Source organism: Bremia lactucae, linkage group LG1, assembly GCF_004359215.1.
Source record: "Bremia lactucae strain SF5 linkage group LG1, whole genome shotgun sequence".
Classification (NCBI taxonomy): Eukaryota; Oomycota; class Peronosporomycetes; order Peronosporales; family Peronosporaceae; genus Bremia; species Bremia lactucae.
Genome location: NC_090610.1, coordinates 12,645,305 through 12,673,083, shown reverse-complemented (window position 1 = coordinate 12,673,083; position 27,779 = coordinate 12,645,305).

Below are 27,779 nucleotides of genomic sequence, written 5' to 3'. Positions count from 1 at the left end.
CCTAATGGCTGGCCAATTAAACTCAGAACGTCCTGGTGCCACTGCAATGGCACGGAAACCACAGTTACCGTCTCCATCGACATCCAGTGCTACTTCGGAATTTGCTTCTATGTAGGCTTTTGCTGCAGCGGTTTTTCCTTGTCGATTTGAGATTTCATTAGTCGACTCTGCATCAAGCTTAAATGATGATAGGTCTTTTAGCCTCGAGTGGTGAATGTAGCCTGGCAGAAAGATGCTACTTTCACATACTTAAGCGCAAGTTCATCCTCTGAAGCACTCTCAATGTCAATCCCCAAACTTTTAGTCTTGATGTCCTTCCCGTTGCTAGCAAAGGACATGTGGTTTGATAATGGCCTTGCCCCTTGTAGTGACCGCATTTTCGTTTTTTCTTCGCTCTTCTTTTTCGCAATGCTCGAAATGTGATGGGTCACGCTTTGTTGATGACGAGTTTTTTTATTTTAGGTCGCCCACGAGTACGGACAACATCTGGATTATTCATATTGGTCATTGTTGGTTAGGAATGCCGACGATAAGATGTGACATTCGTGCAACGACATTACACGACATTACCGACACTATAAAGGGGATCTTAAGATCCGCTACACACCTTACAACTTTCCACTCAGTTAACGGCTGCTGGCCACGATCTGATGCGCCAGTTATTCAATAGGTTATGCTACCAGTAAAATTAAGATAGCACTGTAGCTCCATTTGAGAATGCGTTTTTCTTTGCTCCGGTCGAATTGATATCCAATCGATCGAGTGGTGCCTCACGTCACTTCAGGTACACTACTACGTACAGAGGAAGGCTCTCTTCAAGAAGCTTGCTTTAAAGAGTGTTAATTAAAAACTGTATTAATATAATTAAGTTCTTCTCGTCAACGTGACGATGAACCATAGGGTATCATCTCAAGCACAGAAACTTGCCATAGTGACCCTGCCAGTTTAGCAGGTCAATAAAACTATGCCTTATGATCGACCCCTCGGCGGTATCATAGGCGAGTTTGATGCTAAAAGCATGAGCGAGGCTGGCTCACGTGATGCGTCAGCACGGTGCCTACGCGCCCCATTACATTGACGATGTACTCGTGCATAGTAAGGCCGAGGAAGGGCTGAGCGCAATAGAGTCGCACAAGCGTCATTTAGAAGCTGTGTTGCAGACTTTGAAGGACGCCCAATTGTACGTCACTACGAAGTTGTTGCCGCGTTTCATTGGGCGGGATGAAAGTAGTCCTTTCATAGAAGTGCGTAGCGCAGCCTTCTGGCGTGAATCTATCTCCTGTAACGGGTTTTGGTTGAGCTTATGATCTCATCAAGACTTTGTTCCTGCTGTATGCTCTGCGGAGGCAGCGTTATTAGTAATCTCCAGTGCTTATGAAAGTCTGAAGCTTGTAGGATCGTTCTTTTGCAATATCTGCAATACCTTATGCTGGCAAGGTAGTCCCATAGTCCCCATAAAATCTCCTTTACATTCGGTATTGTTGCTTGGATCAATTGCCAGTTGATACTGACTATGCACAATATACAACACATGTGCTTAAATACAGCGGACTACATTGCTCCAAAATGGAGCTTTCAGCCCAAGAGGAACCTGAAGCCGCTCAAGACTAACTTATCGGCTAATTTCCCGTCTTTGGGCATCTCCTGCAAGAACAATCTTCCCATATACCTCATCCAGGTCAAGAGTTGAAGTGGCTATCCATTGATTAATGAAGGCGTGACTACCTTCGACTCGCGAAGTGACTGCATGTCCGAAATAACGAATGTTCTTTGTCCATGAAACAACAAAACGCTCTTTCTGGTTGTTCAGCCAGTTTTCTCTAGATAGTTTGCAACTTGGAGAGGCACACTTGACCGAAGTGATGCTAGTTTGCTAATATGATCATGTTCAGTGTGTGCCTTACAAAGTGTCATTTATTTGTCCCAAAATTCATTGTATTCATTCTCTGCTTTGATATGCTTTTTAATGTTTGCTTGGACATTCTTGGTAATTTGCCAAATGGAAATCAATACAGCAGCATTGGGAAAGGTACTTGTTATTCCTGCGATGGCGCAAGCTCCTAATCAACCACAACAGCAAGATATTCTCATATAACAATGAACGAAAGCAACTTTGAAAACTGTTGAAGGGCCCAAGCGTAATCAGGTACTGATTCTTCCTACAGAAAAACAAACGCCAGTGATATTGTCTGATTTGTTGACGTAACTCCAACGATGTGCAACAGTAGCATTTTATACTTATACGTTTTATAAATGAAATCCAAAATAAAAACCGCATTTTTAGAGAAGTCAGCAGCGACGGAAATATCAGTCTTTGGCGCGACGAACAGGCAGTGCAAAAAAATCCACCACTATCATTAGTGAGAAGCCTATGGAAGATGTCATCTTCATGAAATCGGGCCAGGGGTGCCTCGATCGGACGACGACCGTTTAATGCTAAATTTCTCCCTTTGAGCTTTGCATTGTAAATGTCTTTGCTGATTAGGTTGCACTCTGGATCATTCTGACGTAGCGTTGCCAGAACAACACGCGGCGTGGCTCCGGCCTTCGTCATTTTAATTACTTGACGTCGTTGTTGCGGCCGTATTACTCGGTTAGCAGCATACGCAGAGGGGTCTTCAGCAGGGTCATGACCAATATGCTCATCATTAACAATGTCTCAGTTCCATGTAACATTGTTCTTGTGGATCTTTCACAGCATAGTTCCTTGCCATTCACAGCCAGTTTTCAAGGTAGACGTGCGACGAATTTAGCCCCCTGAACCCTCATGTTCCCTGACGTGTACGCACTTCAGCCACACTTTTCGAACTTCCGTGCCAGCTTTATTCGTTTTTGAACGACCACGATTGATGCTAAATCCATTTTAAATGGCATATGATTTTACAACTTTTTCTGCTTCGTCGAGAGAGCGATACGTAGTGGCGTGCAGAATATCCATTGAGGGAGGGGTGTGTGGTGCGCGCAGCATGAATTTATTAGGTATACGTCAGCCAATCAAATATAGGTTTATGAATAAGGGGTATCCAAGCAGCAGAAGGGGGGGTGTCCATATAGCAGCCCTCTAAAAGTAAATGTATTAAATAAAATAAAGTTCTTCTGTTTCTATCTTTTTAATACTAACTTAATTATACAATATACAAAACATGTAACAAAGTCTAATCTGCCTCTCTCTTTGCGCGTGTAATGGGGCACACATCGGTTGGAGAACCGTTGTTGTGGTACATTTACTTTATGGGCAAAATACCTTTTTATTCAATTTTAAATAGTTAAATTGATAAAATCCCATTTATTATGGGTACAAGTGTGGTCAATTTTAAATAGATTTTGACCGCCAGATATCAGTCTGGCGGTCTTAATCTATTTAAAATTAGCCAGGGTAAGTTTTTATCTAATTTCATGATATTCAGTTCCGCTTTTGATCTTAAAGCGTCTAGTGCCTGCCTAAGGCTTGCGCATTGACCTGTGAGAGATAAACGCCTATTTTAGGTACGAACTCTCGGGCACTAGTTGCTACTTGGTTCTACGAGTCCCTGAATCCCTTAAACTTGGATTCATTAAGCTTTAATAGTTGTACGACTTTCGAGTTGAAAAACCCATTAGTTCTATACAACTTAAAGAGTCTCTGAGTCTAAAAGTCTTCCTCTGACTTTGGGAGCGTGGCAGCTCTGCTACACACGCCCTACTTCACACACCCTAGCACAGCTAAGAAGCGGTTTGCCCGACATCTCGCACGTGCAGTGAGGTTTTGTGGTGGGCGCCTTAGCGGCCTCACCAACTCACTAAGTACTTTCATTTATGTATTGCGGTGTCCCGTTACATAAGTAACACCTCCTATAAGAGGAATAATAACTATTATTCGCTACGAGACGAAATTAAAAAAGAAATACACAATTATTATCTATATTATACTTGTGTTCTTTATTTGTTTCCTGTCTAATTGCATCAATATTATTTCATTTGGACACATTGAAACAGTTTAAGTCAATCCAAATATTATTTATATTAATATTGACTTAAACAGTATTAACAAAATAATCGAGCAAATGTCTAACTGCATCAATATTATTTAATTTGGACATATTGGAACTATTTAAGTCAATATTTATATTATCTGTATTAATATTGACTTAAATTGTTTCAATATTAATAATGACTTAAAATAGTTTTAAAATTTCCAAATTAAATGATTTTGATACAACTAGACTTAAGCTCAATTGATTGGTCAATTTAAGTCTAAATCAACCCCGCCAATCGTTATAAGACACGATTGTGCGGTGCGCAAGGAGGCGCCATACTTAGTTAGATATAATATATTAGGTTCAGTAGTACATAGAAGATCGTTACGGAGAATACTAAATATATTAATACTTCCCTTAATCTTTTCGCTATTTTAAGCCTTGGCCTAATCGTGAAAACGGCGAGTCACGTGTCTACTTTGGTATCATCGCATTCGCTCATTGTTGTGACGTGAATTTTATGAAAGCTTATTAGCTCATCGACTCCACAGTGTGGTGTGACGTGATGTTTTCGAAATAATGAAAGCGTATGGATCATATTTAGAATGCAGTGCGGTCGAAAAAACGGTAGAAGTTGTGATTCATGAAAATAATTATGAAATTTCTTGCGGCGTTCCCAAATAGTCTAGGCGGTAGGATGCGTGGTTTGACCCACGCGACCCGGGTTCGAGTGCCGGTTCGGGAATTTTGCAAGCTGACTTTATTCCTTTCGGTTCAACAATGACGTTTGGCAGCGTGAAAACGGCGAGTCACATGTCTTCTTTGATATCATTGTATCCGCTCATTGTTGTGACGTGAATCCCGGTTTGGGAATTCTGTAGTTTAAATGAATTTTGCAAGCTTGACTTTATTCCTTTTTTTCAGACAATGACGTTTGCCAGCTTAAAGCTAAGTCCTCTTAGCTTTATAGAAACTTTCCTCTGTACCTTTGTGTACGTGAAGTTACAAGGTAGCTAACCTTCACTGTAATCAGTGTAAGGTCAACTAGTACTCACCAGTAATAGTGAAAGGTGCCTCGTTAACCTGGTAGCACTTTGTGGTCCGTTCAGCGACCTACGCTCGTTCCACCCAACATAGACATGTTGTATGAAGAAGGAGGGAGTTTTTCAGCCCCTCAAGAAGAATATTACGCGACGCGTGGGGAATTTACTCAAATGAGTGACCTTGAATAAAAAACGATCGAGCGAATGAGTTCGGTCGTATGCAGGCCAGCCGTTGGTGCTATGCTGTTCAGTCCGGGCAGAGATGAACAGCATGCGGCCATTGCCGAGTTCATTCAACACGAACTCGACGGGGCCCAAGAGAAAGAGGCCTTGATTATACAGCAAGGCTCTCAACACACAGAGGTGTCAAGAGAACAGGGTGCTCAGCAGTTGGAACTGTTGAGACAGCAGCATGTATATGCTGCTAATGGGTCGACGCTTCCGCGTCGACTCGAAAGCTTCAAGATAGAAATATCTAAGTTTAAGGCAGTCGAGGGCGACCCTCTTTTGAGATGGTTCGTCGAACTAGACGATGCCATAGAAGCTTGTCGTATCAGTGATGATGCGACGAAAGTGAAATTTGGCATGTCCAACTTAGCCGGACGTGCCAGATCTTGGGGCTCAAGCTCCACGACCCATTAGTCTTTAGGTCGTAAGAGGTCTTTAAGACCCGGCTCAATCAAGTATTTGAGCCACCACGTGCTGAATTAGGGCAAGGGTGACATGCACGCTTAAGCCCAACATACACGATACCTGGTCAATTGTATTGTTATTCATTAGATTGATGAACAAACACAGGTAAGTGTGTTAACTAAAGGTCTTGCAGACGGACCTGTTAAGACGCACGTCGCTCAACCAAGTGATCTCTATGGCGGAACATGGCAACTTTAGCCTGAACAGGCTTTTCTCCACTCGGGTGCATATCGTCCACCGAGACGACAAGAAAACGGACTTCCAGAACCCATGGATATCTCGTATGTAGAGAGCAAAAAAAACTCGCGCTTCAAGTTACAAAAATGTAATCGTTGTCAAAAGACAGTCCACTACGCCTATGAGTACAATGCCCCAAGGTCGTGCCTAAGAGCACTGAGCGAAAAGACCGACCTCTCGCTAGGAACAGGGGAGGACGCGGATCTGACGCTGTTGCGAAATCGCAACGGCGAGGCGGATCGTAAGAAAATGGTCGGGGTCAGTAGGTGCGGAGCGGCCACACTGATCCAGCAACATCAAAAGAATTTACAGGCCTTTGGACGAAAGTTGCTCCTCACACACAACCATTGTGTGTAACTGCCCCATAGGATGAGATTAACCTCATCACCTAGAAAATAAAAGTGTCAAAAAGGTTGCCACTAAAGTCCCTAGTCGATTATGGGGCGTCGAACAAATCTATTCGATGCAAATCGCTAGAAGATCGCAGACCTAAATTAATTGAGCGTGATATCCCTTTAACGAGGGTGATAGTGCGCCTTGCAAGAGGCGCATCTATAACCGCAAAGAAACGCGCAGTTGGTATCCAATATACGTTAAAGGGTAAAGAGTATGAAAATTATTCCATCGTACAAGATTTGGATGACAAATTTGATGTCATCCTTGGATTACCATGGCTCGGAAAGAACGAGCCATCTATAAATTGGCAGCATTAAGTCGTGACTATGCTTGTCTCCTGTTCATCAGATAGAAACTGATGAACGTCTTGGAAGTCCACAAGCGTGTGGATGTCCTACGAGTGAGTGCGATGGCCTCACTTGTGGGTCGTTGTTTCATGACTGCACGAGACCTCAGTGTGATTGTGGAGTTAGATCCCGACGGCTTGCACAAGTACAGGCACCGTCAAAGGTCCACTATTGTGACGTGGACATAGTTACCGACGGCTGTGTTCAAGCACAGGCAGCGTCAAATTTCGACCACTCGAATAAGTTGAGTGGTACGAAACAAGGATGATTGCTTGAAAAGCAACACCCAAGCGCCCGTCTATAAGAGCAGTGCGAAAGTCCTAGATCGACTGGAGAGTCGATCGTAGAGGATCTCGCTGTTGTAGCGCAACCACAACTAGAGGCAGTTGGAGAGGATACTCCCCAAAACGTTTGTGTGGGAATAAGTACCCAGAATCTGTGGTCAAAGGTTCCCAGGTACCTTCGGAGATAGTTCCAAAAAGGATATTCAGACATTAAAATTCATAGTAAACAATGGATCAAGTGTAGGCGCTTCGACGCTTATACACTTGATCTAATACCGCATCCGAAGATAACTTCGGAGATGACTCAATTGCCAACGCTTGAAACGAAGCGGCTCTTGCGCGATCTTCATAGTGGCAAAGTCAAGCAGATTTGCGTACTTGTCACACATGACAACAACGTGGCCGATATTCGGTCGGTAATAGTATTTCCTGAGAACGAACGGATCCTGAGTAGCTCATCGATGGACGAAAGTGTCCTTGATGTGAAGACTCGGATTGAACGTTTTACGTTTCAATTCTGGGAATCTTTGAAGACAAATCCTCTATATAAAGATTTAACAGAATTTAAGGATGTCTTTCCTAATTTAGTACCTGCGAGTTGCCTAAGGATAAAGGCACTCATACACGAAATCGACCTAATCCCAGGTTCGTATACTGTGTCATGAAGCAACGGCCGTTGCCTCATGAACAAGTATATCGATCAACAAATTCTTTGCCGATCGTTTAGAAGCGGGTCATGTGAGGGAATCATCTCCCCCACATAGCTATCCGATGTTCTGTGTGTGTAAAGCATTAGGAGGAAGGCAGTGTGCATGTACTGAATAAATTGAACGCTGCAACGATACGGCTCAAACGCCGATACCACGAAAAGACGTAATCATTGATGGTATGTCAAAGAGCATTTTCGTTTCGTCAATGGATGTGATGGTTGGATTGTATCAAATCCTTATGCGTGAACAAGATATCTCGTTCACAGCATAGGCACCCCCTATGCTATGAGAGTGGCCAGTCATGCCAAAGGGACTTAGTAATGCCCCTGCGACATTTATCAGATGTGTAACCAATCTGTTGAGATCGGTGGGGGAGTTCGCACCAAGTTATTTTGATGATGTCTTCGTCCATAGCAGAGCCATGAATGGAAAGTCGGACGTTGAAGTACATCGTACCCACGCCGAAAGATTCGTACACTTATGCGTAAGCACAAGTTGTATGCAAATCTCAAGAAGTGTATATTCGATGCAAGCGAAATACCACTTCTTGTGTACATTGTGGGTAAACACGGTGTGCGCCCGGATCCGGAAAATATCAAGGCGATTGCCGATTGGCCTGAGCCAGTCGATGTAAAGGGACTTCGAAATTTCCTCGGCTCAGCAGCGTATACTCACGCAATTATGCCGAAATGACAGTACATTTTTCTACTTTACTGAAGAAAAATGCTAAGTAGTCATGGAATGCTGATTGTCAGCCTTTTTTAGGGTATCAGGCAAACTTGATGCAGTGACCAATCCTGGTGATTGCGGACCAAGACCGACCTTCTCATGTGGTCTGTGACGCAGCGACTTTGCAATCGGCTGTGCGTTTATGCAATACAATACAGACGGCGCAGAGCGCGTCGTCTGTTATCAATCGCGCCAACTTCAAGCAGCTGAACGGACCTATCCAGTGGATGACAAGAAATTCCTTACCACGAAAACACACTGGCTAAGTTTAGGGTCTATCGCTTGGGAGATGGACCGTTTAGTGTATATAGGGACCACGCGTCTTTACGCGCGGCCGTAAACAGTCCACACCTCTCGCAAAGAATGGCGAGATGGTTGTCTTTCTTCGCAGAGTAAAACTTCTCCGTGGGTTATAAACCAGAACGACTTTACGTCGTCACTGGTGCCCTTTCGCGCCAACTCGATTTTGAGCCGGCTGCGCAAGCGATCAGTGAGCATAAGGCCACTGTTGCAACAATAAGTGTTCCGTCTTTAACAATACCCGACGACGTTAGAAGAGCTTATTAAGAAGATAAGGCTCTTAAAGGGTTGATAGATTACCTTAAGAATCCATCCCAGCAATCCTTAGAAGAATTGTCGAAGTTGGATCGATCCTCAACAGATCGATACACGAACGCAATGAGTCAATGTATTAAGTATTTTTTTGCTGGCGCCACCCAAAACGATTTGCGTTTACGCATCATGTATGAGTGCCACGATGCACCAATAAGTGGGCATCGTGGACGTGAGAAAACCTATATCACCATAAGTCGCGACTTCTACTGGCCTGCTTGCAAAATTTGCCAACGGGTGAAGTCCAGTGCTTCATATCGGGCTCCGTTACAACCTCTGCCTGTTCCGGCAGAGTGTTGGCAGTCCGTATCTATGGACTTTGTCTTCGGATTCCCGAAGACCTCACAAGAATAATGGTTTTCTTGTTTTTGTTGATAGTTTTAGCAAGATGGTTCATCTTGCTGTCGTCCCGGAGTCGACCACAGCCAAAGGCTGTGCTCGTGTCTTGATTGACACGATATTCCGACTCCATGGGTTATCCCGCGAACCGGTCTCAGATCGAGACCCTAAATTCACGGCAGAATTTTTGGCAAAATATGTTCAAATCACTTGGAACAGTTGAAAATGTCAACACCTGGACATCCTGAACAGATGGTCAGAAGGAGCGTGCAAAGCCGTATCCTCGGAGAAATACTTCGCAGATACGTCCACCTTCTTAGAGTTGGAGCGAGTTCTTGTCGATGGTAGAATTTGCCATCAACAGTCCCAGTGCATGCTTCTACAAAGCATACACCATTGTTTCGAGAATGGCTTACGCCACCTAAGTATACCCACCCACCTTGTTTGAGGGTGGCTCTTATTCAAAAAGGTAGGGACCCGCCCGAGCACAGAATTTTCTAGCAGCATTACGAGGCTTCTTCTGATTCCAGATTACAGCGGAACGGTCTAGGGCATCAGCCAAAGCCTTATGGTCTCGGAACCGAGTATGATTCTCATGAACCAGACGATCCACGCTTTCCTCCAAGGAAGAGATCTTCGGACGAGCTGTCACCGGCTCTTTTTGAAGGGATTGATATGTCTATTCGTTCGCCAGTTGATCAGTCGCAACCTGCGCACAATTTATCAATTCGTCACGAGAAACGTTTCCAACCGTCACCGCTAACTCGCGGCGACGGAACCGCTCGTGATCAATGTCCTTCCTCAAATAAATAAAGGGTGTGATCCAAATCACGATGTCCTTTTGGGTTCGTCAGACGAGGCGAACCCGATTTTTCCTCCCGCTCCACATCCATTGACGGATTCGAGTGGTGAGAAGCGTTTTGACGAGACCCATCCTCCTCGACAGATGGTCCATCGGAGAACGAGCGCTTCCCGCGCTCGTAAAAGGCTTCGAGGTTCTCAATCCCTTGACGCATCTCGTAAGAGATGAGCGTCCTCCAATGAGGATCTTTAAGAGAATATGCTTCCTTAGGGGGGCATGACCTACACCCTTAAAATAGCATGGACATGAGTTTTCCCACGAAAGACAAATTATCCCTGCCTATCTAGATATTTAGTGCAACTTATAGCGTGCACCGACTACGGTCCGTTTTTCGAACCGTTCACAGAAAGCATTTAGCTTGTCAAGCCAAACCTCACGGCCTATGTTCTTCACATTCTGTACAAAGGCTGCTCAAGCTTGGAATAAAGGCTTGACATCCTTTGCCCGCTTACAAAAGTACAACCGATGCCGGAAAAGGTATTCGATGAAAAATTTCGTTCATCCTCACCACGCTTATGAAGCCTGGATGAGTCGAATAACGGAATATGATATCGATCGTTGGTCATATTAGACGAACAAATTAGGCATCCCTTAGTAGGCAACCAAGGCCTCTTCTCAGGAGCAAACCGCAACGTATTGCGGTCCCTTCCCTGTTGGTTCATGCTGATTGTAATGTGAATTTGGCCCTTGGAGCGATTCCTAGAGACACTCCATTCCTGGTGATGCAAACAAGCACAACCAGGCAGCACTCTTCCCTTCCCGACCAATAAGTTCCTGTTGACGCATACTTACGTCACCAGAGTGATCATCTTCCACGGGGGGACTCGCCCGAGCACAGCCATTTCATCGTATTCAATTAAGTGGTGTTATAATGACCACTCTATCCAATGACAGTCAGACTGATTTTCGTTTAAGGGGGGCTACGGGGTGTATCGTCACATGAAATAACACTTAAAAGTTGTTAATTAATATATTATCTAAAAGGTAGATAATATTTAGACAAATTACTTTACATGGTAATATTCTGATTCATTGGTAGATATAGACCATGATATCTACTTTCTCCACGGTCCAGTCAGCGCTGGACGCGCGCAAAGAGAGAGACAGATAAGACTTTATTACATGTTTTGTATTAATTTATAATTAAGTTAGTATTAAATAGATAGAAACGGAAGAGCTAACTAATATAAAATACAGTTTTATATAAACCTCTTCAAAGCAAGTATTTTAAAGAGAGTTTTACTCTGCACATACTAGTATACGTGAAATGACGTGAGGCACCGCTCACACTGAGGCAGTGCGAAGTGGACTTGTACTGAAGCAGTACAAGTCAGTAGTGCCCCGTTACATTTTCTCTTTTCGAAGCCTTGGTCTAGACCCTCAAAGCTAAGTTGTAACTGGGCACTACGACTTGTACTGCTTCAGTACAAGTCCACTTCGCACTGCTTCAGTTGCGAGTGGTGCCTTACGTTACTTCACGTACACTAGTACGTGCAGAGGAAGACTTTTTTAAGACAAGTAATTTAAAGAGGGTTAAATGAAAACTGTATTAATATAATTAAGTTTCTTCTCTTTCTATCTGTTAATGTAAGCTAACTATAAACTAATACTAAACATTCAATTAAAATCTTATCTGTCTCTCTCTCTTTGTTTACGTTTACAGCTGATTAGTCTGCGGATAAATAGATATAACGGCTTATACCTATTTATGGATAATATTTCCGAGCATTACTATATAAAGTAATATTCTCCAAATATTATCTACCTTCTAGATAATATATTAATTAACAACCTTAATTTTTAATTTCTTGTAACGATACACCCCGTTACATCACCCCTCCCTTAAACGACAATCACTGTGACTGTCATTGGATGGAGTGGTCACTATGTGACCACTTAATTTAAAAATATTGTTGATTGATCAGAACCATCATTTTAAATTCCATCGCATGAAGAATAAATCCATGCGGGATGCTGGTAGTGCGGAGCCTTCGGCTGCGGTTCATGCAGCCGCGAGTGACGCACTAATGTCTCTTGAGGCAGACGTTCCGTCTGCCGTAGTATCTTCTTCTCGCGCAACACTAGATGTTGCGGGTGCACGTGGTTGTTCATCACGTGAATACGACCCCTCTTTAGAGGTCGACTACGAATGCGAATTGGACTCGGATAGAGATCCACGGTTTACGGCGGAGTTCTGGCAATCCGTGTTCCGAGAGATCGGAACACGGCTGACTATGTCAACATCCGGTCACCCAGAAACGGATGGTCAAACAGAACGCGTAAATCGCGTCCTCGAAGAGATACTTCGAGGTTACGTCCAATCGTATCCGAGTTGGAGCGAGTTTTTACCGATGGTCGAATTCGCCATCAATAATTCGGTGCATGCGTCTACAACGCATACACCGTTCTTCGTGAATGGCTTATGCCATCCTCGCGTCCGTGTTGTGTTGACAACACGAAGAGAGTAAACGGGGATGTCTATTCCCTTTCTTCGCCCTGGGCAAGGGCTCGTATCTCTATTGAGATGCGGGATGCGATTGACGTTTTGCAATCGATTTACATGCGCCAGGGGCGCGTGTTTTTTCGATGGATCTTCTGACCCATCGGATGGGTCTCGTCATACTGACCGACAAGGCCTTCAACATCAACAACTAGCTCGGAACGAGGCTCCCAGCTGTCATGTGAAGGTGGATAACCGCGCCAGCGAACAAGATAACTCGTACGCTGCCCCTTCACATCACGGTGGTTTACGTTGCGTTCCACAAGAAAACGTTGCCCATCGCGGGAATCCACCAATGCTTGTGGTGGAGGAGAAAAAAATTGATTCGACCTACGTGTCGGATCAAGAGTGGACGATCGACAAACTCGACCACTACCTCCATGTATTGGAGGAGGGTCTCGAACACGAGCGCGGTAAGCGTCACTTGTTGGACAGGCGGTGCACGCTCCAGTATCGAACGGTTGGAAGACCCTATGAAAAGTGCGTACTCAATGTGGAGTACGAACGGAAGTATCACGCTCTTCGTGACGAGCTGTCGTCAGCTCATCGGGATTTTGAGGAACTTCGAATTCGACAAGAGAACCTCCAGACTCAACATGAGGGTCTGGTCGTGATCACAAGAATCTTTTGAAGATTCTTGAAAAGGATGGTCAGATCCGGCCGCGGAAGAAACCGCGTACTAATGGTACGGGTGGAGCCGACCAACGGAAAACGTAGGATGCGTTTGCATCCTACGTGGCAATTCTATTGTGTACGCATTGCCTCTGCGATGCAGTACACGGAAAGGTCCAATGAACTTGGGTAGTAGTTTACTACCCACATTAGTGACTACATGTTAAGGTTAGTTTACCGTAGACAGTAGTACTAGACCATTAATTTTAAATGAAAGAACATTTGCTCTTCAATGTTTGTCTGCATTCCGTTTCTGACGGTCCACTACGTTAGCAATGGAATCCTGAACGAAACGGATTATTGATTCTCGAGTTAGCAGAAATTCTTCTGCTGACTCATTTGTTTTGTCTCTTTCAGTGCGCTTTGTGCGCACTGCCATGAGATCTTTCTCGTCTTCGATGTCGATTGTTTCGACATCGACATCACTCGCGTCGTTGTTAACTTGACGCGTGATGAGCATGAGCCAGAAGTGGTTTTGCTCGTACAGGGATCCCCCCCCGTGAGGCATGGAAGTCCTGCCTCACGAGACGACGGATGCAGTTTGAATCTTGCACCGGTTGGAGTTAGTCTCTCAAACTCAATGCAAATCGTGTTTAGTTTTGAAGTCTCATCTTTGATGTCGATTGCTTCGACATCGACATCATTCGCGTCGTTGGAAACTTCGACGCGTGGTGAGCATGAGCCAGAAATGGCTTTGCTTGTGCGAGTCCACCCCTCCCCTTAAACAAGAGAATCCCTCTAATTGGTGGGTATGCGTGGATGGCGTAAGTCATTCACGATGAACGGTGTATGCTTTGTAGACGCATGCACCGAATTATTGATGGCGGATTCGACCATCGGACGTAACCTCGAAGTATAGCTTCGAGGACGCGATTTGAGCATTCTGTCTGACCATCTGTCTCTGGATGATCAGAAGTTGACATAGCAAGCCGTGTTCCGATTTCTCGGAACACGGATTGCCAAAACTCCGCCGTAAATCGTGGATCTCTATCCGAGACCAGCCATGGAGTTTGAATACCGTGTCGATAAAGACACGGTATTAGCGTCCAATGTCTTTGACATTGCGAATGAAGGCGCTCCAGGCTTGCATAAGCGAGGCTTTATCTCGCTTATTGTTGCCAGTGTACCATCGATGCTTGAAATAAGCATTGAGATGAAAATCTTTCTCAGCGCGAAAGTTCTTCGCACTGGGATCAAGGCCAAGTGGCTTTGTCGCAATAAATAAGGGATATTTATTGTGAGGAGTAGTCCCTCTAAACAAGCTATTGATTAGCCGTTCGGGCAAAAGCCACGGCTTCTTTTCAGGGGCGAGATGAGACATTTTATTGTCTTCACTCCCCTGAGTGGTACCCACTGAAGCAGGGGTGCCACCAGAATTTTTATTACGATGGCTTGCCAATGCATATTTTATGGCAAGGAGTTCCATTTCATGCACTAGGTAATTGCGTTCAGCTGGTTGCAGCTGACGCGATTGGTAACAGACGACGCACTCCGCGCCGTCTGTATCGTATTGCATTAACACACAGCCGATTGAGAAATAGCTGGCGTAGCAGACCACATGAAATGGTCTGTCTTGATCTGCATTCGCCAAGATGGGCGATTGCATCAAGCTTTGCTTGATACCTTCAAACGAACGCTGACAATCAGCGTTCCATAACCATTTCTCGTCTTTTTTCAAGAGACGAGAGAGATGAACTGTCATCTCGGCATAATTGCGGGGGTACTGTGCAAGTACGCCGCTAGCCCAAGAAACTTTCTAAGTCACTTGACATCGGCTGGAACTGGCCAGTCGGTAATTGCCTTGACCTTTTCGGGATCAGGGCGCGCGCCGTGTTTTCCGACGATGCACTCAAAAAGTGATATTTCGCTTGCAGCGAATATACACTTCTTGAGATTTGAGTACAACTTACGCTTTCGCATAAGTTTAAGAACCTGACGAACGTGAGTTTTATGAACTTCCACGTCCGTCTTTCCGTCCATGGCTCGGCTATGGACGAAAACAAGGTCGAAATAACTCGGTGCGAATTCTCGCACTGGTCTCAACAGATTCGTTATGCATCTGTTGAATGTTGCAGGGGCGCTACTAAGCCCCTGTGACATTACTAACCATTCCCAGATCACCCCGCTGGAGGTGCTCACTGCCGTGTAAGGGATGTTTCGTTCACGCATAAGGATCTGATAAAATCCGTCCATTAGATCCATAGACGAAAAAATGGTACTCTTAATCATACCATCTATGATTACGTCTTTTCTAGATATCGGCGTTTGAGTCGGTACCGATGCAGCATTCAGTTTGTTGAATGCGTGCATTATCCACCACCCTCCTGTGGTCTTTCGCACACAGAAGGTCGGAGAGCTATGTGGGGAGGTTGACTCCCGTTCATGGCCCGCTTTTAATCGATCGATAAAGAATTTATCGATCGCAAGTATTTGTCCACGAGGCAGTGGCCACTGCTTCATGACACAGTACTTTGATCCCGGTTTAAGCTTGATCTCATTTCGAGTGCCTATATTCTTAGGCAACTCGCATAGAATCGCTTCAGTGAATACATCCCTGCATACAATCAGATCCTTATATGAAGGATTTGTCTTAAGTAACTCCCAGGATTGAGTAGTATATCTCAATTCGAGTCTTCACATCGATCTCAATTTCGACCTCGATGAGCTGCTGAGAACCCGTTCGTTCTCTGCAAAAATTACCGCTGACCGTATATCGGGCTTAGTATTCGTCCTCTGTGACGAGAGCGTAGATCTGCTTGATTCTACCACTATGCAGATCTCTCAAGAACCGTTTTTAAAGGGTTGGTAATTGATTTGTCTCCGAAATTAACTTTGGAGGCGCTTACAGATAAGAGTATAAGCGCCTACTCTTGATCCGTCATTAACCAAGACATTTAATGTCTTGGTTTCTTCCTGGGACTCTTTTTCCACAGGAAGCCGAAAGATTACTTTCTCGGGATCCTGGAGTCTTGTCACTTCAGCATTAACTTTAAGATCTCTCCTTAAGTATGTGGGGCCTTATTCCCTCAACATCTTCCGACTGTGATTGCGCCATCACAGTCAGGTCCTCTACGGTCGACTCTCTACTCGACCTAGGATCATCGTGTTGTCCCTTTTGGGTACCGGGTATATTCCTTGAATGTCGCCCGCTAAGGCGTAGATTCATGTTTCAATCCGCTCGACTTATTTAAGTGATGTACCTTCGGCGCTGCCTGTGAATTCGCACAGCCGCCGGCAGCTGACTCCACAGTGTGATCTTGTGCAATCGTACTAACGACCGTACCGCAAGCGAGGCCATCGCACTCCCTCGTAGTACATCCACACGCTTGTGGAAGCTCCAAGCCGTTCATCATATGGCAGTGGCAGGCATTTTTACGGAACGATGCTGCCAGATTATTCTTGGCTCATACTTTCTGAGCCAAGGTAGACCTAGGATGACATCAACTGTGTCATTCAAATCCAATACGATGAAATCATCATCGTACTGTAAATATTTTAAAGTGTAGTAAAATTTCACTACGCGTTTCATTACTGATGCGCCTGTCGCTAGAAGCACCGTCATCCTCGTTGAAGGGATGTCGCGCTTAACACAATTGACCTTACGACCCTCTAGCGACTGGCGACGAATTAAGTTAATTGACGCTACAGTCCACTACGGCTCTAAGTGACAAAACATTAGTCACTTTTAATTTCAAGGTGATGAGTGATAGGTGCAGAGACACATAACGATTGTGAACCTGGAGCAATTTTAGTCAAGAAATTTGCAAATTCTCTTGAGGTTGCTGGATCAGTAGGGCGTTGCGCCCCTACTGACCCCGACCATTTTTTGGCGGCCCGCCTCGCTGTTGCGATTTCGCAACAGCGTCGGACCCGCGACCGTTGCCCTTTTTGGCATTCGGTCCATAATCACGTTCTGTACCTCTCGGTACTGGGCGTGCAGCACTATACTCATGAGCGTCGTGTCCTAACTTTTGACAGCGATTACATTTCTGCAATCGCTTATTGTTCGAAAAGCGAGTTCTCTGGATTTCGACATAAGCGAGGCCCATAGGTTCTGGACCTTCAAGCTCATGTCGTCTTGGAGGACGATACGACGACGAACTAGCTTGAGCCTGTCTCATCCTAAAGTCCTCCTTTTCCGCAACGGACATTACTTCTTCAAGCGTATCAGTTCCAAGCGGAACAGATGGGTCTTCACGAGACCATCCGTAACACCTTGCATGAACACCGTAACCAACGTGTGTTCATGAATTGGGATTGTTCGTGATACAACTCGCTAAATGTCGTATGTGCTGGGCATAAGCGTGAACATCACGCTTGCCTTGCTTGAGTTTCAGAAGATCCGAACGAGCTCTGAACTCAGCCCTAGGCGGTTGAAACGTCTGTTTGAGCCGGACTTATAAAGCCTCTAGCGACCCAAAGACATATGGGTCGCGCAACTTAAGGCCTAGTGCTCTAGGGTGTGTCTGTACCTGTTGTAACCTCAACAGTTCTGCCTGTTGAGAGCCTTGCTGATTAAGCAAGGCTACCTTCTGCTTCGCCTCGTTAAGTTCATTTTGTATGAACTTGGCGATGGCTGAATGGAATGCATCTCTGTCCAAACCGGACAGCATGGCTAAGATGGCATCATTTCCTACGTTCGAACCCATCCGTTCGACCGCACTCCTTTCTATGTCACTTAGAAAGGAGTAGCTATCACGCGAAGCATGATACGTTTTTCCATTATCATCTAACATATCCATGTTAATCTCCAGATTCAGCATGATAATATGGTCCGATGGACCTGTGGTCCTTGGACGGTCTACAAAGTGCTACTAGGTTTAACGGGGCACTGCCGACTTGTACTGCTTCTGTACAAGTCCACTTCGAACTGCCTCAGTGCGAGTGGTGCCTCACGTCACTTCACGTACACTAGTATGTGCAGAGGAAGTCTTTTTTGAAACACTTGCTTTAAAGAGGGTTAAATGAAAACTGTATTTAATATAATTAACTTTTTCTTTCTATCTACTTAATACTAACTTAATTATAAACTAATACAAATATGTGCTAGAAGTCTTATCTGTCTTTCTCTTTGCGCGCGTCCTGTGCTGACTGGACCGCGGAGCAAGTAGAATCAATGGCGTATATCTACCAATGGATAAGATTTCCAAATATTACTATGTAAAGTAATATTCTCTAAATAGTATCTACTTAGTAGATAATATATTAATTAACAACCTTTAAGTATCAATTTCATGTACCGATACACCACGTCTCGCCCACGATGATCCAACAATAATCAGTCTTAAAAATTGTGTTTCTCTTGCTGTCAATCACCATATTTGCTACCATCCCATCAGTCGTTGCAGCATCGGTTTATTTCTCGTCATCATTTGGATATTCTCCGAGCCCCATCAAAATTCTCAGCTCCTCCAATCCTGGTGCTGCTTCAGCTTATGTCACCAAGTCAGCAGTCATGTTGCGACTTTCAAGATACGGCAGGGCTTAGTGCGCCGCGTTTTACGTGCGAGCTCACGAATTTGATTCGCACGTCAACATGTCTCGACTTTACAGACGAACCTGGGCTTTTAGCACTCGAATTCACCATTTGCATCCCTTTTAGTTTTACACACCCACTTCAAATGGAGGCTGTTGGCATTTTTAGGCAGGCGTACTACGTTCCAGACTCCCTTTTCTTACAGTGCATTTAGTTCTTTTTGCAAAGCCAAAGCCCGTGCGTCCTTCTGAGTGCCACGTATAGCTTCATAACAGTTTTTAGGTCCAATTTATGAGCGATGTTCACGACTTCATTTTCGTCGGCCTTGTCTGAGTTTGCAAAGGAACTAGCCGTTATTCTTTTCTTTGCTAAGCGCGTCACCGGCCTTTCGCGCGTCTAACTAGAAGCTGCTATCTTCTTCTCCACGCACACTTCGTCCTCTCCAACAATTTGTTCATTTTGAATTAGACGTCGAGCCTTGCTCGTTCTGCTCGACGGTCAGAGTTTCGATGTTCCTAACATGTTGTGAGGTAACGACAGATCGCTCCTTCGGATAAATTGACTTGATAACCCTTTGTTGACTTTACAATACCAACGATGAATCCTCGTTGACCTCTCTGCTTAAAATTGTTCTTCATAGGGTCACGAAAAATCGTACACGGAGAGCCAAAAATTACAATCTCACTTAAGCTGGGGCTTTATTCGTCAGGAGTTGTAATGGAGAAACTTTATCCGGGTTAGCATTGGAAGGTGAGCAATTTAGCACATACGCCGCCTATTGTACCGCATCACCCCAGAAGCTTAGAGGTAACCACACGAGATAATCATGTATCTCGCCATGTCCATAATAGTCCAGTGCATCCTGCCAGCTTTGCCATTACTTGCTTGATTACGCGCCTCGCTGCGCTGTCGATCCACACCGTGTTCCTTGCAAAACAAATCAACATTTTTATTACTCCCCACCCGAGTCGGTAGAATGCGTATGCTACAATTGAATCGTTTATCAAAATAATGTAAATAAATGCTTGTATCATTTGGCGGCCACGTCGTTATTCTTGGCCAGAAAAATCTTCACGTAACAGCTCTTCCAGCCGACACTAGGAGTCATCGAGCTTTTCAAATCGGAACACGCTACACCACAATTCGATCAATTGGTGAGTGATCTCCCGAGTCTTTCGGAGACTGACGATTCTTCGACTGTTTTCCTTAGGCACATTTCAGGCTGCATGGATGTGAGCGATCAGTTAATTTAATTTCTGAATGAGGGTCCTTGGCCAATTGTTTGGTGGCGTCGTAATTTAGGTGCCCAAGTCTATTATCAAAATCGACAAGAGATCCATTTTGAGCGACAGTTTTTTGGTCCCGCCAATCGTTATAAGACACGATTGCGCAGTGCGCAAGGAGGCGCTTTACTTAGTAAGTTACTAATATAACACGTTCAGTAGTATATAGACGATCGTTACGTAGGAAACTAAATATATTAATATCAGTTTACTTTTACACTATTCTTAAGTCTTAGTCTAGACCTTTAAGCTCAAAAGTCTTAGCTTCATTCGAAACCTTTCTCTGTACCTTTGTGTACGTGAAGTTTTGAAGCACAAAACCTACACTTTAATCAGTGTAAGGTTAACTAGTACTGATATGTACCAGTGAAAGGTGCCCCGTTACACTTGGTAACACTTGATAGTCCGTTCAACGGCCCACGCACGTTCCATCCAACATGGACATGTTTGATAAAGAAGTAAGGAGTTCTCCAGCCCTCAGGAAGGCTATCACGAAACGCGTGAAAGGTTCACTCATTTGAGTAACTTTGAGTGGAGAGCCACCAATCGCACGACCTCGGTCGTAGGCGGCCGGCTGTCGGCGCCATACTGTTCACACTGAATACAAATGAACAAAATGCGGCCATAGGCGACCCCCTTTTTAAGATGTCTCATCGAATTAGACGATGCCATAAAAGCTCGCCGTTTATAGATATGCGACGAAAGTGAAATTTGGCATGTCCAACTTAGCTGGACATGCCAAATTGTGGGCCTTGGGGCTCAAGCTTCACGACCCATGAGTAGTCTTTTGGTCGTATGAGGTCTTTAAGACCCAGCTAAGACAAACATTTAAGCCGCCATGTGCCGAATTCAGGGCTCGAGCCGAGCTCCTGGACTTGAAAAAAGGCAAGCTTGGTCTACACGCTTATGCCCAAAGTACACGATATCCTGGTCAGCTCTATCGTTAGTCAACCAATTAATGAGCAGAAACAGGTAACTGTGTTTATCAAAGGTCGTGCAGGCGCCCCTGATGGGACCCACCTATTTTGCTTTAACTAGAGTCGTTCGACCAAGCAATCTCTATAGCGGAACAGGAAGACTTCAGCCTTAAACAGGATTTTGTCGACTCTTGTGCATAATTGTCCACGAGACGACATGAAACGGAGGTTCAGGATCCATGGATCTCTCATAAAGAAGAATTCGAGAAACCTCGCTCTTCAAGTTACAAATGGTTACAAAAATGTAACAGCTGTCAAAAGACGGGCCACTACACCTATAAGTGTAGTGCCTCACGGCAGTGCCTAAAAACACTAAGCAAAAAGACCAAAATCTCGCTAAGAAAAGCGGAGGAGGCGGATCCGACGCCATTACGCAATTGTAGCGGCGAGGCGGGTCGTCAAAAATGGACGGGGCAGAAGGTCGGAGCGCCGTACGGATCCAGCAACGTCAAAAGAATTTGGAGGCCTTTTGACGAAAGTTGCTCCTCATACACAAATATTGTGTGTAATTGCCCTAGAGGATGAGGTTAACCTCATCACACTGAAAATAAAAGTGTCAAATAAGTTGCCACTACAGTACTTAGTCGATTGTGGGGCGTGAAATTAATTTATTATACGCCAATCGCTAGAAGATCGCAGACTCAAATTAATGGAGCGCGATATCCCTTAAACGAGGATGACAGTGCGCCTAGCAACAGGCGCATCGGTAACATTAAAGAAACGTGTAGTTGGTATCCAATACACGTTAAAGGGTTAACAATTCAAAGATGGTTTCATTGTACTAGATTTAAATGACAAATTTGATGTCATCCTTATATTACCATGGCTCAGAAAGTACGAGCCATGTATAGATTGGCAGCATCAAGCCGTTAACGAGCTGGTGACAGCTCGTCAAAAGATCTCTTCCTTGGAGGAAAGAGCGGATAGTCTGGTTCAAGAGAATCAGACCCTGGTCCGAGGCAATAAGTCTCTGGCTCGGAACCATCAGGCTTTGGTTAATGCCCTTGACCGTTCCGGTGTAAACCGGAATCGAAAAAAGCCCTCTACTGATGGTACGGGCGGAGACACCCAACTTTTAAACGTAGGATGCGTACGTATACTACGAGGCAGCTCGATCGTGTACGCGTTACCTTGGCGATGTAGTACACGAACGGGCCGATAACCTTGAAAGCTATTTATTACTGCCTACATTCGTCACTACGTGGTTTCGTAGATTTACTGTAGTCAGTAATACTAGGTCATTAACATTATGTAAAAGTATGTGTGCTCTTCCATTTTACCCGAGTTCCGTTTCTGTCGGTCCACCGCGTCAGCAATGGGATCTTGAACGAACCGGACCACTGCTTATCTAGCCAACAGAAAATCACAAGCTGACTCGGATTTATTATGTTTTCAGTGCGACCGGCTAGCACTGCGGAAATGTCAATCTCTTGATTATTGAGAGTTTTAACGTTCTCACTAGTTTTATTGTTTGAGATGCTGAGTCTTTCAGCATTGTTGTAGGCGAACACGTCTTAATACGAACACGCTCTACCTAAGCACATACCCTAGCACAGCAAAGAAGCGGTTTGGCCGTCTTCTCCTGCGTGCAGTTAGGTGGTTGTGGTGGGCGCCTTAGCAACCTCACCCAACGCACTGAGTACTCTGGTTAACGTGTCGTCACGGAAGTGGTGATTCGACGCCTCATGCGCATTTACCAAGTATGAAGTAGTTTTAAGACTAATTTATATTTAATCGTATTAAATATAAATACCTATTTTTACCAATAAAAATGTCATCTCTATAGATAACACTTAAAATGTATTGCGAGCGTATCTTTCTAGATACCTCGCGTAACGGATGACGCTAGCCGTCATCCCTCCTAATGTGATTGTGCCTATGTGCATCACCTACCCAAGGTGAGTCGCAATGTGAACCACACCCAAGTGGTGCGTCAAAAAAAATTACATTTTTAAGTAATTGAATATCCCTTTACGTACACAAAGTGTACTAAACGGGGACTGTGTAACGTTAGGGGAACTTAAGCCCGTTACACCACCACCTACCCTTTAAGTACGAATTAATTTTTTAAATTCGTTAAAGGGAAGGAGGAACTGCGAGCAGCTTTACGCCCGCTAGTTCACTCAATCACTCTAGCGGCCTGTTAACGTACACGGCGCCAAAGATGCCACCGAAAAGGGGCCGCGTTGGTGGGTCGTCTGCGAAGACGCCCACTCAACCTCGCACTAAGCGCACGCGCCGTGTTAACTCGCCGGCAGCGACCAATGCCTTAGTCGAAACGCCGACAGCTACTGCTGCTGTCACGCTTACGGGGCTAAAGGATCCATCCCATTTTAACAATGAGGATGCTGATCCGGCGCTCAATGCCGACTACAATGAGTCGACACCGTTGCCGTCACCTCATGGTAGTGATGCGGACAACAAGCTCATGAGGAAGGATGATGGCGCATTATTGCCCATCCAAACTTCTCACGGCTCACAACATGGAGACAGCAACATTTACGAATGCTGTCTCGTCGTCTGCGCTGGATAGTGCAGCGACAGGCAATGAGATCGCTGCCCATAAAGGCGCAGTCGCTTCTCCGTTGGGTATGACCACAACGCCTTATGCTCAGACCTAAATCCATAATGGTTCTGACATTGAGGATTATGAGCCTAAAGCTCCGCCGACGACACGTGAATGTGCTCTGTCGGTGTCACAAGCCAGTCGTTTAGAACGTGGCTATGTGACTGGTGGCATATCAAAGATGCCCCTCCATATAAATGGCCTCGTTTAAACGGGCCAAGAGCGTCGCTCCTAGAGCGCGCTCTTCTAGACGCACATAATTATTATGGCGTCTTTAAATTATGGAGGGTTCAGGTAAAATCGCTTGGGCGTATTTTCCCGATTCCGGTCAAGCTGCGTTCAAATAAAACTCTTAACCAATACGAGGCGGAATTCACGCCGCATTCATCCGCATTCCGATGCGATGGAAACGCGGTCGCAGCAGTCGCAGCGAATGAATTTCGCCCGCTTGCGTGTGAAAGAAATCATGGGCGGTACTATGCCCTTGCCACAACGCTGCTTCTGCTAGTCCATTTGATACTAGCGAAGAGGCCTCAGCTGGTGCTCCTTTTCATTGGCAGCTACCAAGCCGGGAACGTCAATACGTAGAGTATCGATCGGTTCCCAAGAGTCAAAACTCTTCGCGTAACCTTTCCATTGGACGAGGATTTGATACCTTTGCCTCACGGAGCGGTGGGCAAGCAATCTTCCAACAAGGAAGCGTTAATTCAACCAGCATCCATTAGTGCAGGCGGCGCCCAATAGGAGTGGCGATTTCGCCCACCTACTCGCAGCTGCCTTGCCTTCGTCCGTTCAGCCACAGCCGTTAAGCGCTGCTGAAAGACGTATTGCGGATCTCTCGACTGACCTCGGATCTTTATGATGTCCGAGTGAAGGCTCATCAGGGTTATAAAGGCCTGAAGAATCGCTTGGACTTGTTTGAAAAGATGATGGTGAGGGATACGCGTTACTCGCGTGATCTCCCTCGGTCTCCGAGTCCTCTTCGTGGTAGGAGGAGTCGATTGGTTGAGAGTTTTTCTCCATTACCGTACCCCTCACCCGAACGACGCTCGACTCACAGTCGGCGTCACCATCGATCTCCTTTACGGATGGGTATGTGACCTCATTTGGCCCACGTAAAATACGGGGCGCGTCTTCATATACGGGTGCAGGATGAGCCTATAATTTAGGTTTCCAACCTCTTCTACCACCGTAAAAGGCCCAATGAACGCGGCAACGACTTCGTAGTACCTCCAGGTAGTACAGAAATTGCATTTTTAGGTAGGGTGGCAGTACTTAATAGTACCTTTAATTCACTCTAAAGCGTTCATTATTTTTGCGACCATTTCGGTCCGCATATTCTTTTTGCTTGTCCTGTTGGTTAGCCGTTGCGTCACAGATTTTACGTGTGATGGCTAATAGCTCATCCGCGAAGCGTTGAGCCTCGCTCACGCTTTTAGCATCAGTCTCGCCTATGATACCGCCGAGAGGTCGGTCATAGGACGCAGTTTTATTGACCAATGCTTAAACTGGCAGGGTCACTAGGGCAAGTTTCTGTCGTTGAGATGATACCCTCGCAGGTCATCGTCATATTGACGAAACTATGTCCCTCTTTCGCACCGAGCTTAGTGAGGGTCCCTCTTTTGCACCGAGCATTGTAAGGGGCCCTCCCTCACTAAGACTCCGGCTGCGCACTAACGAGACTGGCGTCCGAGGATGGCACAGTCCGTTAATATAAATCGGTGTCTCACCGGTGCTAGCGTGGACACTGTTATTTTAGCGATCTCCACAAAGGGCAATTGTTTTCTCCATTCTTTGGGAGTTGCTATCGTGCGCAAGACAACCGCCATGACCCAATTTGCACGTTCTGTTTGGCCATCGGTCTGGGGATGATCTGCGGCCGACATGTGGAGCTTGCTACCTAGCAGCTCGAACGCATGTCGCCAAAAAACAGACGTAAGACGTAGATACCGGTCCGATACTTAAGACTCGGGCACCCCGTGTAGTCGGTAATCATGATTTAGGAACAAAAGAGCTGCGTCCTTGCCTGTGATCGATGTTTTACATGGTGCTAAATGCACCATTTTGCTCAGTCTGTCTACAAAGACGACGAGCCCCGTCCGATTCTTATGATCGGGCGGCATGCCAAACATGAAGTCCAGACTTACTGACTTCCAACAGTTGGTTGGAATCGGTAGCGGCTTCAGTGGCGCACTGCTGGACGGTGCAGGCTTAATGCGCTGACACTGTTCGCAAGAGCGAATATAGTTGGCCACCCATCTATTTAGGTGTGGCCACCAAAATTCCTCTGACACTCGTAAGAATGTCTATTCACGGCCCAGATGCCCCCTAGATGGCGCATCATGGAGCTCGTGAAGGATCATCAGCTTGAGATCTGTGTCATGCGACACATAGATTCTCAAGGGATCACAAGGTGACAGCTGATGCCGTAACAGGCCATCGCTGTCGCAAAAGCAATTTAGCTTAGCTTCTAGGTGTGACGGAAGGGAAACCTTTCGTGCACCAAAGTGATCCAACAGTAGGCTTCAGTGGTCGTCCTGACTGTAGCTCTCTTTTATCTGAGAGGCCAATGAGCTCGTCACGTGGTATGCCTTCATGGCTGCCAACGTTGACGGCTGGAATTGTGCTTTCACTCTAGACACACTTTTCTGGTGCCTAACCTCGATCTGGTCTGCCCGATAAAGCGTCAGCCAGGACACTCGACTTACCGGCTTATACTCAACTTTAAACTTAAATTCAGATAACAGTGTGAGCCACCTTGCGATTCTAGGCAAGAAGTGCGGTAAGTTTATTAAGGCCCGCTGTGATGCGTGATCCGTATTACCGTATTAACCACAAATGATTCGGTGCCCAGTAGGTGCACACGAAACTTGACAAGAGCATACTTTATTGTTAGTAGCTCTTTGTCATGCACGGGGTAATTCAGTTCCGCGGCTCTTAAAAGCCGGGACTGATTAGAGATGACACGGTCAACGCCGTCGTCACCCTTTTGCATGAACGCGCTGCCGATTGCAAAATTACTTGCATCGCAGACGACGCTAAAGGGTTTATCCGCGTTTGGCAATGCCAAGACTGGTCCCTCAACAAGAGATTGCTTCACTGATGTGAACGCATCATCTTGTTCTTTCAACCAAACCCGTCCTGTGTCCTTTTTAAGGATGTCAGATAATGGTTTAGCTTGCTCAGCATAATTCTTGCTATATTTATGCAAGTAATTAGCGAGCCCTAGGAATCAGCGCAAATCCTTTATATGCCGTGCGATTGGCCAAGCCTTTACTAGTTATACCTTGTCTCGGTCTGCTCGTACACCATGTGTACAACGATGCAGCCCAGTACAGGTATCTCGGGGACCCCTTTGACGCACTTTTGCAAGTTGACGTACAATTAAGCGTCCTTTAAAGTCTGCAACACAGCGTCTAAATGACGCTTGTGCGACTCTATTGCGCTCAGCCCGTCCTCGGCCCGACTATGCACGAATACATCGTCAAATTAATGGGGTGCGTAGGCACGGTGCTGACGCATCACGTAAGCCACCACTCGGTTGAATGTCGTTGGTGCGTTTTTCAATCCTTGGGGCATCACAAGCCACTCGCAAAGCATACCGCTTGGGGTGCTTCCAGCTGTTTTGGCTTCATCGGACTCTCTCATGAGTACCTGATAGTAGCCATCCTTAAAATTTAACGCGGAAAAGATAGTTGACTAACCCATGGAGTTCAACAAAACATCTTTCCTTGGGATTGGCGTTTGAGCCGGTATGATCGCCTAGTTCAGATTATTGTAAGCACGAATAACGCGCCATCCACCTGTGGTTTTTACGCACACAAAAGGTCGGGCTGCAGTTAGGCGATTTGCTCCCACGCACATGTCCCGCCTTGGCTCGCTCGTCGAAGAACTCATCGATATAATCGACTTGTTCTTTCGGCAACGGCCATTGCCTTGTCACACAATACTTGGTGCCAGGTTCGAGGACTATCTCGTGCCCGATGCCCCTATCTGCTGGTAGGCGGCTCGGCACTTCTTCTGGGAACACATCGCGATGTTTCCACAGAACCTCAAAGAACGGACTGTCTCTCAAGGCATCCCAGCCTTGAGCAGCG